Source organism: Dreissena polymorpha, chromosome 1, assembly GCF_020536995.1.
Source record: "Dreissena polymorpha isolate Duluth1 chromosome 1, UMN_Dpol_1.0, whole genome shotgun sequence".
NCBI classification, from domain to species: domain Eukaryota; kingdom Metazoa; phylum Mollusca; class Bivalvia; order Myida; family Dreissenidae; genus Dreissena; species Dreissena polymorpha.
This window is the reverse complement of record NC_068355.1, coordinates 17022460-17039422: the sequence shown is the minus strand read 5'-3', so window position 1 is coordinate 17039422 and position 16963 is coordinate 17022460.

Genomic DNA, 16963 nt, shown 5'->3' with positions numbered 1-16963 from the left:
TTCTAGAAAGTTCCATGACCAAGGGTTAACAACTTGGGTGACCCGAACAGATATAAAAAAGTAGGTAAATCAGCGTACCACGTGAGACCACATAGGATCACGTGAGAAACGTATTAGGAAAAGTCTGATCAGGTTTCAGAAAGTTGCATCTGAAAGGATATAAAGAAAACACTGTGGGGGACTCACCACAGTGTTTTTCCGGATATTACAGGTGAGCTGTTGCTACTTATTTATTTTCAAACCTAAATTATTGTTTGCTGCAAATAAATATATTCATACTTAAATTATTGTTTACTACTTTAATTTGTTTCAGCTACATTCAATGTAGAGTATTTAGGAAAGTTGTTTGACTGCACAATATCCAAATAAATATATATTGTGTATTAATGATAATTGCTATTTTATAAGTATCATATTAGTAAAACAAATAGTACTGTCTTCTCATAAATAAATAATTTCTTTATTTTATGATTAAACAAAATAATGTTAATGCCTGAAAACTGTTAGTGAAATTGAACAATATTCTGTGTGATTTATTAATATATAAAAAGAATCAATATCGTTGCATATGTACGTATATATTATAAATGATATTTATGCATGCGAATATTTATCTTGTTTTAATAAATTAACACAGTGTTTTTCCGGATATTACAGAGAATAAGATGGGCTGCTTACACTGTCGACTTCTTTGATTAATTACATCTATTATGGATCACAGAATATTAGCGCTTAACGCTAATTTGCATAAATTGAAGAATGGTAACATTTAATGCTAATTGAAAATGAAACACTACAAATACAACATTCACTAAGACCGTAATGGACAGAATTATTAATTATTAAGAACTAAATAATGTATCGTACGTAGATGAAGATCCCGTTACCAATTACATTAAATGGAAATAATGAAAACTTCAAGGAACATTGAAATAGCAAGTAAAAGCACGTACGATATCATCGTCGGATTTAATTTAATAGAAGGACATATGATATGAGATCATTCAAGTACATTCGAAATGTATAATATACGACTTTAAATTTGCTAAGGATCGTTTTTTATTTTCACATTATTTTCAATTTAATTTTATTTAATTTAAATTGTTATTTTGCAGGTTTTGATATAAGAAAGTATGTTTTTGATTTTATTTTTATGTATTGTTTTATTATATGATGCGTGAGGTTGGCTGATTCTAGCTAGGGATGAACTTCAAATTACATATACTATCAAAAGTGATCCGTAGCAAAATGTGAGAAGTATAAGTAACTTATCTCGATTGTGTGTTCTTAGCGGGAACTTATCGCTCGCAATTTCACTTTGAGTCCATTCCAAAACGTCGTGGGCATTGTGACCGTTTTCCGCTGATCAATCAAATGGAATAAACTTAACGATATGTGCGTTCAGTTAATAAAAATGTGGCGAAGTATATACGAAAATAAGTGCATCTGAGATATTAACATTGATATGCTGATCTTTACCGACAGACAAGAAAAATGCAATAATGTTTTTATTATCGCAATTGTGTAACAATCCTCTATGGTTCACACTTAAACCCTACCCCTACTCTGTACACGCTACCTTTTATCAACATTGAAATGGCATATTACAACCCAAAACCTAACGTTCTGAATAATTATTATTTTATGTAAACTATTAATATTAGGAAGAATACTTCAATCACAAATGAAATTAAAACGGCTGTAAACTAATTTTGACGTTTATGAACCCGGGTTTTTCTTCTGATCTAAATAAAAACAACTTAAATACTTTCTTTCTATCTATTCGATTTTTTTACTAAACTGATAAATGGCAAAAAATGACCTAGAAGTCATAACGGTGATGGTCGACGGTTGTACAGGGTAGACTTTCAGTTCGTTTAGGTGTATTTGGACTATTAAAACACACGCACGCACGCACGCACGCACGCACGCACGCACGCACGCACGCACACACACACACACACACACACACACACACACACACACACTTACATAAATTTTTATCTACCTTGTGATCAGTTAGGTTCTTGCAGGTACGTTTAACATAAATGGCATGTTATTGTCTCCTAGCACTTACGTTCAGACATCTCATGTCATAATGTGTTACACATAAGTATACAATTAAATTAATTAGAATGCATTTTATAGCATATTGCTCACAAAAAGTAAAAGATCTACTAGTTATCCTTTAGAAGTATTTTTCTGCAAACTGAAACATTACTTGAAACGTTGCATATGTATTTATTTTAGAGTGTGCATTACCATAACAGTAACTACGATTTATACATTCTTTGAAACCCATGAATTTGTCAGCAATTTTATAACGTTGTTAATATGTTATTTATACGCGTTTTGCATCTTAACTGCTAAGTTGGGTAATTAATTTTTACAGGTGATTATCGAGTAACTTCAACTGTAAAAACGACACGATCATTTAAAGTTTCTTGTATTATTTATAGGCTGGAATGACGTCGGTTGGCACAATGACGCCATGTTCACACCTAATCTGGACAACCTTGCGTCTCGTGGCGTCATTCTGAACGCCTCGTACGTCCAGCCCGCATGCACACCGTAAGTTGCATTAAGACGTTTAATAGCCGCAGATGGTAGACTATTATTGGTTTAAATTGCAACATTGTTCCTTGTCTTTTTGTCATAATTACGTTTGTTCATTTAACGCGTGCAAAACATAGACAGACAAATAAAATAATTAAGAATGCATTGTATTTAATTGATCAAATTTAATATAATCACTCATTTGATACAAATTCATATATGTACCGGTAATCACAAGATCATCGTTCATTTCAATTCCATGACAGGTCCAGAGGTTGTTTCATGACGGGATACTACCTTTTCCACACAGGACTGCAGGTGGGTACAGCGTATCACCGTTCTTTTCTAAAGCTCCGCTTATATGCTCAATACCTATAAAACAATTATCTACTTTAATACACTCAAACATACACCTATAAACGGTTTGCATATAAGACTGTCTTTACACTTTAACATATTGTAATGACTCAAAACAGTCTGCTATGTTTTTTTAATTGTGTGGGCGTTTGTCGTTGAATAATAGCGTATCTGTGCCATGTGTGCTACTTTTAGAACAGAGTATTGGTAGATTGCAGACCACGTTACCTTCGTGCAAATTTCACAACCCTGCCTCAAAAACTCAAACAGCTGGGATACGCTACGCATATGGTTGGAAAGTATGGAGTAAATGCATTTGCTCTATGTGCAATTAAACGTTTTTGCATCAATGTATTGCAGTTGTTAAAATGTCTTTAAATAATGCAGCTACAGGTTAAATGTCAAGCGAGTAATAGAACTTCTAACACGGTGTCTGTATTAAAACAGACTTACGCAATTTGAGCGTGCAAGCGCATTCTAGTACGAGCTTTGCTCAAGTCATGTATGTTCTACTCATCGTAAACGACTTGAAAACATCACATCAAAATGTGTCAATGATAAATACTTGCACATGTTTCAAACGCAATTTTGACTATCGTCTTTTATTTCCAAGTTAAAGTGATATTATGTGCATTTTTCACTGTTGATTTCAGCTGAAAAGAATTAACAGGTCAAAAGAGTAAGTTAAAATGTGGTTACTGACCAATTATCTGCAACTCATCTTGCTACCAGTTGTTTATAAAAATATATTTTATATTATATATTTTACGTGACCCACTCAGTCCTGTAAGCCGAAATGATCCGTAAAACAAAATGGTGTCTTTGTGTCGTATAAACGAATCTGCACTAAAACGAAATTTATGTTCACAATGTACATGCGTGATCAGTTGTCAAACGAAAGTACTGTTGATATTCAAATGCATTATTTTTCTCTCTCCGGGATATTGTTTTAGTATGTTGATGCTGCATTAACACATATAAGTGTATATGAAGTGAAAACACCAAAAATAAACAACGGTTGCGATAGACACCTATAAACTGTTAGATGCCCATTATATCACTTTAAACCGATTCAAAATCATTCTACCAGGCACAAAGGAACATCATTATTCACATTTTAATCTTGACTCGTATTATCCGCCAGGTGACATCAGGGCTTCTGCAACTGGAATGTCACGCCCACCTACCGCGGGTTCGACTCCTTCGTGGGATTTTACAGCGGGGACCAGCACTACTATGAACACACTCAAAGTGAGTGGGATCACCGGGTATTAAAGGGTCCAGATGACGTCACCCTAGTGCGTACACCTAACACAGGATCTCCAATGTCAGATTGGTTTAAGTCGGATATGTCATATATACCCTAATTGACTTTATTTTTCGCGTTTCGAACATTCAAGTCTCTGTGATTGCCTGAATAATAAGTAATGGTATTTAATGTTTTACTTCAAAAAAGTGATTGTATAATTGTGCTTTCAGAGGAGGGCTATGGCTTTCGATTCAATTGGACGGTATATTATCCAACAAAAGGAGAATATTCTGCAGTAAGACTCATTTTTAATAGCCAAAGCTTTTGTCAATGTGTGTTTCTATAGCGTCAAATGGAAATGTATAGCATAAGTAAACTATTAAAAAAATAAACAAGGATTAAAAAGGACTCAACGCTGAAAACGTGCAATTCAGTATTAATGTAAATGCATGACATACATGTCGATTATTTTCATAGAGAGTGTTTACAATGTATGCTACGTCTAAAAATGCTACACCACGGAACCGTCTCGAGCGTTTGTTTTTAATCGGACATCCCTTTAATGTTATTATCAGCATATTATCGCGTCACGTGCGATCGACATCATCAACGCAATAGACCCGATGACGCAGCCCCTGTATCTGTACCTGCCATTCCAGTCTGTGCATCAGCCCATAGAGGTCAGTGTGAATATATTACCTGGCTTAGGTTATTTGGAAACTAACGAATGCATAACCAAATTGAAGTTGTTGTCAACTGCCCAGATCAAAGCTGTTAACAGCTGTTTACCTTTGTAATGCAAGCTTTAGCAGAGGGGATAATCACGTGATAATCAAGAAGGCGACGTCCATACAGAGACCGTTTTATACCCTTTATTACGTATATTAATTTTTTAAATGACGCTCTCTTTCCAGCCATATCAGTAAAAAGGTGATTGGCGTTTATTTCGTATTTAAATTCGCTTTATATCTCGAATTTACCCCCCGCAAATTTCTTAGTGGAGCTCTAATTACGTCATCCCGCTAAGAAATTTCGCACCGAGTAAAGTCGAGATATAGAGCGAATATTACTATTAAATAAAAGCCAGTTACTTTCTTCCTAAAATGGCTGGAACGTGAGCGGGATAAAAAAATTATACAAGTAATTAAGGGTATAAAACGACGAAAAATACCTGTTTTGGCATTGACGTCGCCATCTTGTCACGTGATTACCCCCTCTGTTAAGAACGTATTAAATACACCGTTTAATTTAATTTATATCTGTATATGGAATCGAATCACAATACATAATATATATATATATATATATATATATATATATATATATATATATATATATATATTATTTATATTTCTTTCTCTCTCTCTCTTTTTCTCTCTCTCTCTCTCTCTCTCATACCAGCTTTCCATCGTGTTAAATCTATTGTATACACATACTCACACATACATATGGGTGCTTATTAAAAGTAGTTAGAACACTTCAATGGCGTTCTTTATTAACACCAACAGACAGATAACAAAACTTGGTGTCAGATGTGGGATAGTGCGAACCTTTTACAGGCATTCCGTCGTTTCCATTAACATGTGCCTTTAATGTTTGATGGGCCATACAAGGACAAATCGGACGAGGCAAAAGTTGTATATGTTTTGTTATTTGTCGGAGAGAGAGCGCAGAGCTCCAGTGTCTGCATGTTTATAGGTACAGTCTGCTATGTACATCACGTGACTTAAACCTGGTAAACTCTATAATATTAGAACAATTATGTTAATAGTTTTATGTAATGAATGATAAACATTTCCTTTGCTAGGTCCCCGCGAGCTATGAACATAGATACGCTAACATTTCCACCAGTCACAGGAGAACATTTTGCGGTAAGAAACACCAGCGGATAACAAACTCGCTTGCAGTAATTAATACTATATAAGTTGTTGTAACGTGTGTAGTTTTCACATATTTGAACAATCTAAATGCAACATAAATAATAACAACTGTGCACTTCATTATTGTCCACGAATTAAAACACGAGTACCCGCAAACAGAGTTTTTCTGGTTGTAGATAGATAGATAGTTAAATAGATTGATGGATGGATGGATGGATGGATCGACAGGCAGTCAGACAGACGGACGGACAGACCTTCATCCACTTACTCAGACTTAACTCCGCATCACGGCTCCACTTTAAATCTAAATATATTTTATCATGACTCTAACAGCTCGAAATTGCAGCAATCATACAAAATAAGCCACAACTTCGGTGAGTCCAGTCTGTTAATTTTGCAGGACCGTTGATACCCATTCCGGTTCTTCAAATTATGCAGAGCAACTCGTCGACACAAACACATTATCTTAAAATTAATATTACGATTACAGAAATCAAAATTGCTTTTTCCTTTACACCGAACCTTTATTTCCAAAATATAATATTGTCAAGCATTTTAGATATAATACGAATCTTCACTAAAACGTCTTGGCTAGATGTTGACACTTTCTTATACAGGTATGGTTACCGCCCTTGACGAAGCCGTTGGCAACATAACGGCTGCGCTTCGCAGCCGAGGTTTCATGGATAACGCATTGCTTGTCTTCACCACTGATGTATGCCTAAGGGATTTTTATATGAATGAACTTAAAATAAATGTTGAGCGTCTGTGGGAGCGTTCGTTAGAACTGCCCAAGGACAGATACCAAGTAGTGGTTCTAGGCCAAGGAAACGGATTCGATAGCGTTTCAATAAGCACAAGGCTTTCGATGCAATCGAGCTATATAGGTTTACACTCAACATTGGGATGTGTTTTAATAGAAGAATGCCTTAAAAAAAAGAATAACTATTAGTTCCTTTCCATTAAATATAATTGTAGAATATTCTCCTAAGGACTATTTCTATCCTCACACAAGAACGGCGGCCCTACGTACACGGCGTCCAATAACCTGCCGCTGCGGGGTGCTAAAACCACCCTGTGGGAGGGAGGGACCAGAGGCGCCCTGCTGCAAAAATCAGGCTACACGAATAATGAGTAAGACTTTTCAGACAGTAAGTCAGACTTTGTGCAACTGCTCTTATTACGTACAGCTGAAAACGTGTGCATACATAATAAACTTTGCAATAGTCATTCAATAGGTTTTTTAAGCATGATACAACAAGCTTAGATGAGTAAGATAACTTTATATGATTATGGGTTCTAAGTTTAATAATTATATATTAATCACGATTGGTAAGCCTGTATAAGTGCCGTTTTCTTTTGTTTGATATGTCTGTAATGCGCCACCATATACCATAGGTATTCAGGCAGTAAGTTATAGAAACATGAAACCGTACTATATTATACTTTTACACAGACTAATCTATGCCGTTGACTGGTTTCCAATACATCTGGCACTTGCTGGTGGAAAAGATGGTAATATTTTCACTTAACGAACCTTTTTGTCATAGATTATGTAACTATTTCATTATTGCCGTTTTAAAACCTTGACACATGCAGAAAAATCATGTTACTTACAAAGAAATAACGGCGCGCAATCGCCAATACGAACAATTCCTTTTGACATCAATATAGTAGAGCCTAACTCTTGAAAACGTATTTTGTCCATGTACGTTAAGTGTCGACCAATGTTAGATTGTAAAGCCCGCACAAGGAGATTATCCGCATAAACAATATGTTTCCTAAGAAAAGACTTACTTTAAACGAAAAATATAATAAAAGCAGTGCTGTGCCTGATTAGCCTGTGCGGACTACACTGGCTAATCCGGGATTACACTTGACGCAGGTTCATTTAGCCCGTTTTCTCAGAGCGAGGCTTATGTGTTTTTTCACAAACGCTGGCATAGACGGCGTGAACCAGTGGGCGACGGTGAGTTCCGGTGCTCCCTCTAACAGAACGGAGTTCGTTTACAACATCGACGAGATTGAAAGGAACGCGGCCATCAGGTATGTAACAGTCTACAACATTGTAAAGATTAAGGCGCACGCAACTATCACTTGTCAAGCAGTCTGCAACATCAACGGGATAGACAATATCGCGGCATTTGGTATGTAAGTCTACAACATGGACGATGTTGGTTGAAAAGGGCGCCGCCTTCAGAAATTCAAATTAACAGCATTGACTAAATTCCCAACAAGGGATTAGCATACTTGTAACAGTCAACAATATCAACGAGACAGAGAAGATGGTAATATTTTCACTTAACGAACCTTTTTGTCATAGATTATGTAACTATTTCATTATTGCCGTTTTAAAACCTTGACACATGCAGAAAAATCATGTTACTTACAAAGAAATAACGGCGCGCAATCGCCAATACGAACAATTCCTTTTGACATCAATATAGTAGAGCCTAACTCTTGAAAACGTATTTTGTCCATGTACGTTAAGTGTCGACCAATGTTAGATTGTAAAGCCCGCACAAGGAGATTATCCGCCTAAACAATATGTTTCCTAAGAAAAGACTTACTTTAAACGAAAAATATAATAAAAGCAGTGCTGTGCCTGATTAGCCTGTGCGGACTACACTGGCTAATCCGGGATTACACTTGACGCAGGTTCATTTAGCCCGTTTTCTCAGAGCGAGGCTTATGTGTTTTTTCACAAACGCTGGCATAGACGGCGTGAACCAGTGGGCGAAGGTGAGTTCCGGTGCTCCCTCTAACAGAACGGAGTTCGTTTACAACATCGACGAGATTGAAAGGAACGCGGCCATCAGGTATGTAACAGTCTACAACATTGTAAAGATTAAGGCGCACGCAACTATCACTTGTCAAGCAGTCTGCAACATCAACGGGATAGACAATATCGCGGCATTTGGTATGTAAGTCTACAACATGGACGATGTTGGTTGAAAAGGGCGCCGCCTTCAGAAATTCAAATTAACAGCATTGACTAAATTCCCAACAAGGGATTAGCATACTTGTAACAGTCAACAATATCAACGAGACAGAGAAGAACTCGATGAACTGCTCGATTGCAACAATAAAACATCGGCGAGATTGACAAATGCGGTTCCATAGGGTGTGTAATAGTCTACGGCATAAACGATATTGAGAAGATCGCGGTTGGTAGGTATGTAACTGGGTACAATATCGGCGAGATAGAGAGGCACGAGGCTTTTTAAAGTTCGACAACATCAGCGAGATGTACAAGATGTACGAGATTTACAAGAACGCTGCTTTCACACATTTCACAGTCAACAACATCGGCGTGATTAACAAGGACTTGACTTCTTGTCGTGCTACAGGAGGCAGGCGACTATTTTGTACTTGCTTCACGTTTATTTTCAGATGGGGTTAGGTGGTCATTATAAAACTATGTCTTCAAAATTAACTTAAAGTTTTAAATACCAGAAAAAAAACTATAAATCGCGACCCTAACAATAGGTATAATTTCCCTATATCGCTCACACGTGACATGCTGAGTTGTTCTTTTATACATATGTTGTGATGTTTCCAGAACCTTTTTACAAATTGGCCAAAAGGCATTTAAAAAATCGTGCATGTTCTATATTGCTTTATATGTTTAATTGACTTGTACAAAACATGGCTCGCATTTATGAGTGTATGGTTTCATAACAGATTGTATGCTCCGTTTTATTATATGAAAGTTGCCATGTGTTTCGAAATAAACATTTATATAAATGTGACTTTTACGCCATATTTCACAAACGTGGCTCCAGCCTGGTCAGGAACTATGTTCTGCGCTGTAAAGTCACCAAAGGTTTCCTAGTCTGATAAACGGACAGCGTAGCTCCTGGCCAGACTGTGCAGGGTTGTCTGACGCTACGCTCACCGCATGTGGCATAATACCTATTTTATTGTTAACGGCTTACATACAAATAGAATACTTTAATCACGTTTAGGAGTGGACAGTACAAGCTCATCGAGGGCAGTCCAGGGACTCATAACGGTTGGACGCCGCTACCGCCTATGGTGGAAAGACACATCAATAATACATTCCCACCTTATCAGCTCTTTGATATCGACGGTATGTACACGGCCATCGTGCCTTGGAAACTTGGTCAATGCTAGTTAATGTCTGCCATCAGCAATGCCTTCGTGCTGGGGAAAGGGACAGACTATAGACGAGTTAATTGTTATTGTTTACATTCGGGATTTTCCGCGCATGCGCACTGACTGGTTGGCAAAAACACTGGTTACAGTAACGTAAAACATGTATAAAGGGCTTTTGTTTAGTCAATAAATTGATAATAAAAACGAAATAAACATTAAAACCCTTTTTAAAAAAGTGCAAGTATAGCATATTTAGTACCAAATAAATGTATATTCACAAATAAAATTTCCTCTTCATAAAAATACGAAGTAGTTATTAGCATATAGTAAACGTGATCGGAAGATTTAATACTGACAATTCCGCAAAACAAAATAATACATTATCCGTATTCTTTCTGATAATAAGACTTGAATAAATTATATTTCAACACTAATAAAACATATATTAATTGTATTATAATTAATAGTGGTGTGGATAGTATTTTATTTCATCAGCGATCGATAGAGTCAGAGGTGCATTTAATCAATTATAAAAACAAAGCCCTAAAAAGCGGCATACAGTACTGTTTTTAAATATTGTGGTAATTTTCTTTTACATTGAATGAATTTACGTTTTGTTTACATTGAATGAATATAAATTCAATTTAGCATGCAAACGGAAAAACCCTGCATATTAATTACGCAAATTGAACTGTTTTTGCATGTCTATTGAAATCTCTATTAGTAATAAGGAGTGATGAAAATATAGCATTTTATGATAAATGCATATATTTAATTTATCTAACGGCCCCTTTTGTGAATGCTTATGTTCATGATCGTGTTTCGGAATCTGCAGTAATGTACAATCTTTACACGTAATAGCGGAGTTAACTTTTGCCGGTACCCGTTTAATACCTTAATTGCATAGCAGTAAAATTGCCCAATATTTAAAATGTATAGTTATTAAACAATGTATTATTAAGTTTAACTGGCTAATAAATTTATACACTCGTTCCCGTTAATACATTTCCGACAAATTACTTCATTTTTGTTAAAATTTTAAAATATTTCATTTTAACATTAACTTATCGGTATTTTAAGCTTTAAAATGTGGCTTAAATGATTGCTCAATATGCCAAGAGATGACATTGAGGTATCGTGACTTATGTTTACTGACCAGACACTCGTCTGCAACATGTGGTTTATGCAGGGGCCCAAGTATAGGTCCCTGGGTTTATGACACCATGTTTTCTTTGTAATTGTCTGGACAGTATCCGATCATAACGAGATAATCGGTTAGTGATAACAAAGGTGCAATTAAACACCGGGATATAAATGCTGCTACAAAGAGTGCCTAAATTAGTGTGAACAATTAAATAAAACAATTACATTAAACAATATAATTTATTGAATGTGTAAGAAGGTAAGTTTTTCCAGACATATAAGGTTCAAATCAGTTACCCTATAAGTCGCGTACATACAATTGACCTATTCGTCGTTTGTTTTTATCCTTATTTGTTTTCGTTCATTAAATTTAATTTATTCTGAAAGAATTTCAATTTCTGAGCATTTTTTAACTAAAAATGGTCGCGAGGAAGTGCCAAGAATAGAGAGATTTTTGTTTAACCACATACCGAACTCTTAGATTGTGTTCCACTCCCGAGTTCGTTGTCAGTAAAAACAAATAATAATAACAACAATGTAATCGTTCCAAAGATGCATTTCCTTGCATGCTAATGTTTTATTCAGACATAATTAGTAAAATTATATTTGATATTGTGCACGATTATCATTAAAAACGAAGATTTCGTCAACCTTCTCTATATGCGCTTATATAAATTCCACCTCTTTTGCCAACCAGTGGGCGGAGACTAAACTTTGCAGGTGCGTGTGACGTCACGCGTTAACTCGTCTATATTATGGAATCTTGAGTTCAGGTTATTACTGGAAAATAATGACCTGCATTCAAAGAAACTTTATTAATAGCTTCATTACCAAGAGGTGTGAATCTTACCAGGACATTCCACTTAAAATAGTCTTAACAAAATTATGTAACTTCAAAAATATAACAGTTATTAAGTACAATACATAGACAATGCATAGTTCATGAACGGTCTATTTGTCAGTAACTGCTGATCTGAAGTAGAAGCTTGATTACCAGCACGATAGGAGACTCACTGTGTCAGAATTTTCCGCTTCAATATTTTTTTTGATTAATATAATGTTAACTTGATGATTGATTAAAGTTACATAAAGTGCACAATTATGTTAACTTAATTATACGCTTAATTACCAAATGGTTTGCAATTTAGGTTTTATGGTTTTCTTGGTTAAACTTCAAGAGCTTCATAATAATAAGTGTGGTGCATGTTATCCAATTATTGGCAAATAAATGAATGCTTAGTATGTTGTGTATGATGTATCACGTTTTAAGTCAGTTTGATGTACACTTGGTTCAGCATTTCACGCGATTTTGAATGATATTACTCTCGGTTTGATAAATACGGTATAGAATGGTTTAATACGTGTTATTTAGAAGAGAGATTCTGGATTCAGTGACAAACGAACAAGGCAGGATAAAATGGACAGTGATGATAAGTATTTCATTTTTTGTGATTATGGTGATTCATATTTATCATTAATTTTGTAAATATTGTTTTATTATATCTGTTTAATTCTCTTGTGCATTATTCGAGTGGTCATTTGAGATGTTAAGGCCAGAGTGTGCCTGATGTTGATAAGCCAGTTGGCTTGTGTGGTCAGTTGACCGTTGTTGAAGGCCATAGTGTGCCTATTTTGATTGAATTATTTTTATTGCATTGTAATTGTATCTTTTCAGTTAAAACACAGTTCGAGATGTATATAACGTGGTGGAGAATATTTAGGTATTCATTTTATGTTTTATATTATTTGTATTCTCTCTTTGTTTTATTCGAAAGTCCTGTCAAATACAAGCACTCAATCCTATTTTGTCTTTGGTTTATTATTTGTATGATAATTATGATGATATGGGTTATAAAGATGATGAAATTTTAATAGTATTTTGAGAATAGAGAATAATAAATTTACTCATAACTATGAGTAAATGAAATTATTCTCGGTTTGATAAATACGGTATAGTATGGTTTAATACGTGTTATTTAGAAGAGAGATTATTGTGAGGTTTACCGCATTAAGTTTAGTGGCGTGTAACCTTGTTTGTTGAGTCAATTCGATTCGGCAAAACTTTAGTTTATCGTTTGGCTTCCGTTCTTCAACGGCGTGGTCTCGCAGCCTTTTCAGGCGTATAATACTGTTTGTACAAGCTGTATACCACAACAGTGTACGTATAATTATTGTATACCCCAAGCCAGTTATTCTAAATTAGCACTTTCATATGTTTATTCAGTATAAGTCATTTTTACAGTTTTGATGATGTTTTCGTACACGTGACGTTACGTACCAAGCTTTTTGAACATTTGTTCTAGTATTATTACTTTTATGTAATGAAAACTCTTTTTGATAGTATAAATTAATGTCACTGATATTAAGGGTTAAACGTTAAAATAATTGTGTGAATGTGAATCTGATTGATATCTTATATCATTGTGTTTCAGTCTAAACCTGTGAATAGTATCATGAATGGTGTGAATACAGAGTGAAAATATTCCTGGTTGTACTATTCCTGGTTGTATTATGCCTTTGAGGCATAAAAGTTTAGAACTGTTCACGTACAATTTGTACAAGGAAGATGAACTGTGTATCCCTACACGAAGTAAATAATCTGATGACCAGATGACAGTGGTACATGTACTTGATGTGATTTCAGTTAAATGACTTTCAGAGTTAGAACATTAACGTGGAAAGCCATGGGTTCTTACGAAGAGAAGGTAACCAAGTTTGAATCTCAGCTTGAAAAACATTGGGAGGTCATCTCAGATAGTATTGAAGAAAATGGAAACATTGTCGAGTTAGACGAAATTCAAATTAAGTCGTTGAAGACTCAAATTGTGACAGATTTTAGAGAAGTTGATAGGATTGCCACAGAATTTCGAAGATTTCTTGAAAACACAAGAACGAAAGAAAGCATTGATAAAGATCGTGAAATTGCAGACAAATTAATTAGTTACCGTCAAATAACCAATGACTTTTTACGGTCTCTCAATCAGTCAGACGCTAAATCGTCTAGTTCGAGAACATCAAGTCAAGCCAGACTTAGAGCTGCTAAAGCACGTGTGGCCTTCGCGGAAGAACAAGCTTATTTAGAGAAAAAGAGAGCAGATGTCGAAAGACAAAAAGCAGAGCTGGAAATAGATTTGAAACTTCTGCAACAAAAAAGGGAGGCTGCACTCACAGAGGCAGAGTGCGAAAGTGTTAATGAAATTCCTGAACTTCCTGAAACTACAAAGAAACAACTAACTGCGGAATTCATTAACAATTTACCAGATAATGTAAACGTTGTGAATGAAACTGCAAGTGATCTAACAAAATTTCTGCTAAAAAAGGACTTGCTCTATTCAAGAATAACTTCATTCAATGACCAACCTGAAAACTACAATTCATGGAGACAGACTTTTAAAGCAGTCATGAGTGAAATTAGTGCCTCGCCGAGTGAGGAAATCGATATGTTGATAAAGTGGCTGGGTCCAACCAGTAAAAGACAAGCACTTTCCCTAAAATCAGCATATATCACTGATCCAGTAGAAGGACTTAACAAGGTTTGGACAAGACTAGATGAAAGGTTTGGCTCTCCCGAAAGTGTCTACCATGCTACCATGAAAAGACTGTCAGCTTTTCCCAAGATACCACCAAGGAATCCAACATTACTTTACGATCTGTCGGATCTGTTGTCCGAGATAGAGGGACTCAAAACCAACCCCAAGTTTTCCACAATATTATCATATTTTGATGCAGCGATAGGTATCAACCCCATAGTGTGTAAACTTCCGCACAACATTCAGGAGAAGTGGACCGCAGCAGCAACAAGGTACAAAGAAGTCAACGATGTTGCTTTCCCTCCCTTCAGTGAATTCTCGAAATTCATTCGACAACAGAGTAAGATAAGAAATGACCCAAGTTTCCATTACGAGACCGAGAGTCCGACGTTTGCGAATAGGTCTACTGCCGTAAACTCATGTCGTCACGAGAAACCACCAGTAACAGTCAAGAAGACATCGGTTCCTGAAAACAAGTGTCCCATACACAGAACACCACACACACTACAAGAGTGCAGAGTGTTTCAGGAAATGCCATACGAAAGTAGAAGAAAGTTGCTCAGTGAAAAAAGGTTGTGTTTCAAGTGTTATAGTAGTCAACATGTGGCCAAAGAATGTGGCAAAGATCTTTCTCATAGTGTCTATCAGAGTGATATTAAGAGGAATTCAGGAGCATCAGGGTACGACAAGAATCCAAGAGTCACCCCTCAACCTTCAGTATTCCAAGGCGGGGAGCAGAAGCCAACAGTGTCTGCTTCATGTACAGAGATAGAAATCTGTGAATCACTATTTTGTTCAAAATCATGTTCAAAAATTGTTCTTGCAAATGTGTACTCTGAAAACAATTCTGATCATATGACTAGATGTTATTGTATTATTGATGAGCAAAGCAATAGATCTTTGATCAAACCAGAGCTCTTCTCATTGTTAGGCATTACTGGTGACAATTATGAATATGTGCTTAAAACATGTGGAGGTAGCAAAGTTGTTAGTGGCCGCAGGGCTAGCAATGTTGTTGTTGAATCACTTGATGGTAGTTGTTCCTATACTTTGCCAACTCTTATAGAGTGTTCTGACATACCAAATGATAAAAATGAGATTTGCACACCAGACAATGCTAGATGTCATGATCATTTGAAAAACATTGCTGATTATTTGCCAGATTTTGATGCTCAGACTGATGTATTGTTGTTGTTAGGTCGAGATGTAATAGAAGCACACCATGTGTTCGATCAAGTGCTTGGCCCTCCGGGTGCACCTTTTGCTCAGCGCTTAGGTTTGGGATGGGTAGTTGTTGGTGAATTATGTCTAGGTCAAATGCATGTACCAACTGTTGTAAATGTAAACAAGACATATGTACTTGATGATGGCAGAACCTCATTGTTTCAGCCTTGTTGTGATCATGTTTTGTCCGTGAAAGATCCGTTGTTCATTCGAACCCCTTCAGATGACAAGGTTTCCCTATCGATTGATGATCGAGAGTTTCTTAGTTGCATGGATGAGAAAGTCCATAAGAATTCTGATGGTAGTTGGGTTGCGCCTTTGCCTTTACGTTCAGACCGACCTCGGTTACCCAATAACAAGACTCAGGCTGTAAGAAGGACAGAATCTCTTCTCAAAGGTCTAGAGAAGGATCCTGGTAAGAAAACTCACTTTTTTGAGTTCATGGATAAGTTGTTTAAGAACAAACATGCTGAGTTAGCCCCTGATTTAGGTCCAAATGAAGAATGTTGGTATTTGCCAATATTTGGGGTGTATCACCCAAAGAAACCCAGTCAAGTTAGGGTTGTATTTGACTCGTCGGCCAAGTTTGAGGGTATTTCTCTCAATTCTGTGCTTTTACAAGGCCCAGACTTTACAAATAGTTTGCTTGGGGTCCTGCTCAGGTTTAGGAAAGATAAGATAGCTATTGTAGCTGATATAGAGCAGATGTTCTATTCATTCAGTGTAGAAGAGAGTCATAGAAATCTGATTAGATTCTTTTGGTTCCTGGACAATGATCCATCAAAAGAGTTAGTTGAATACCGTATGTGTAAGCATGTGTTCGGAAACAGTCCGTCACCAGCAATTGCCACGTACTGTCTTAGGAAGTCTGTTGAGGAGTCTGATAGTGAGGTCAAATCGTTTGT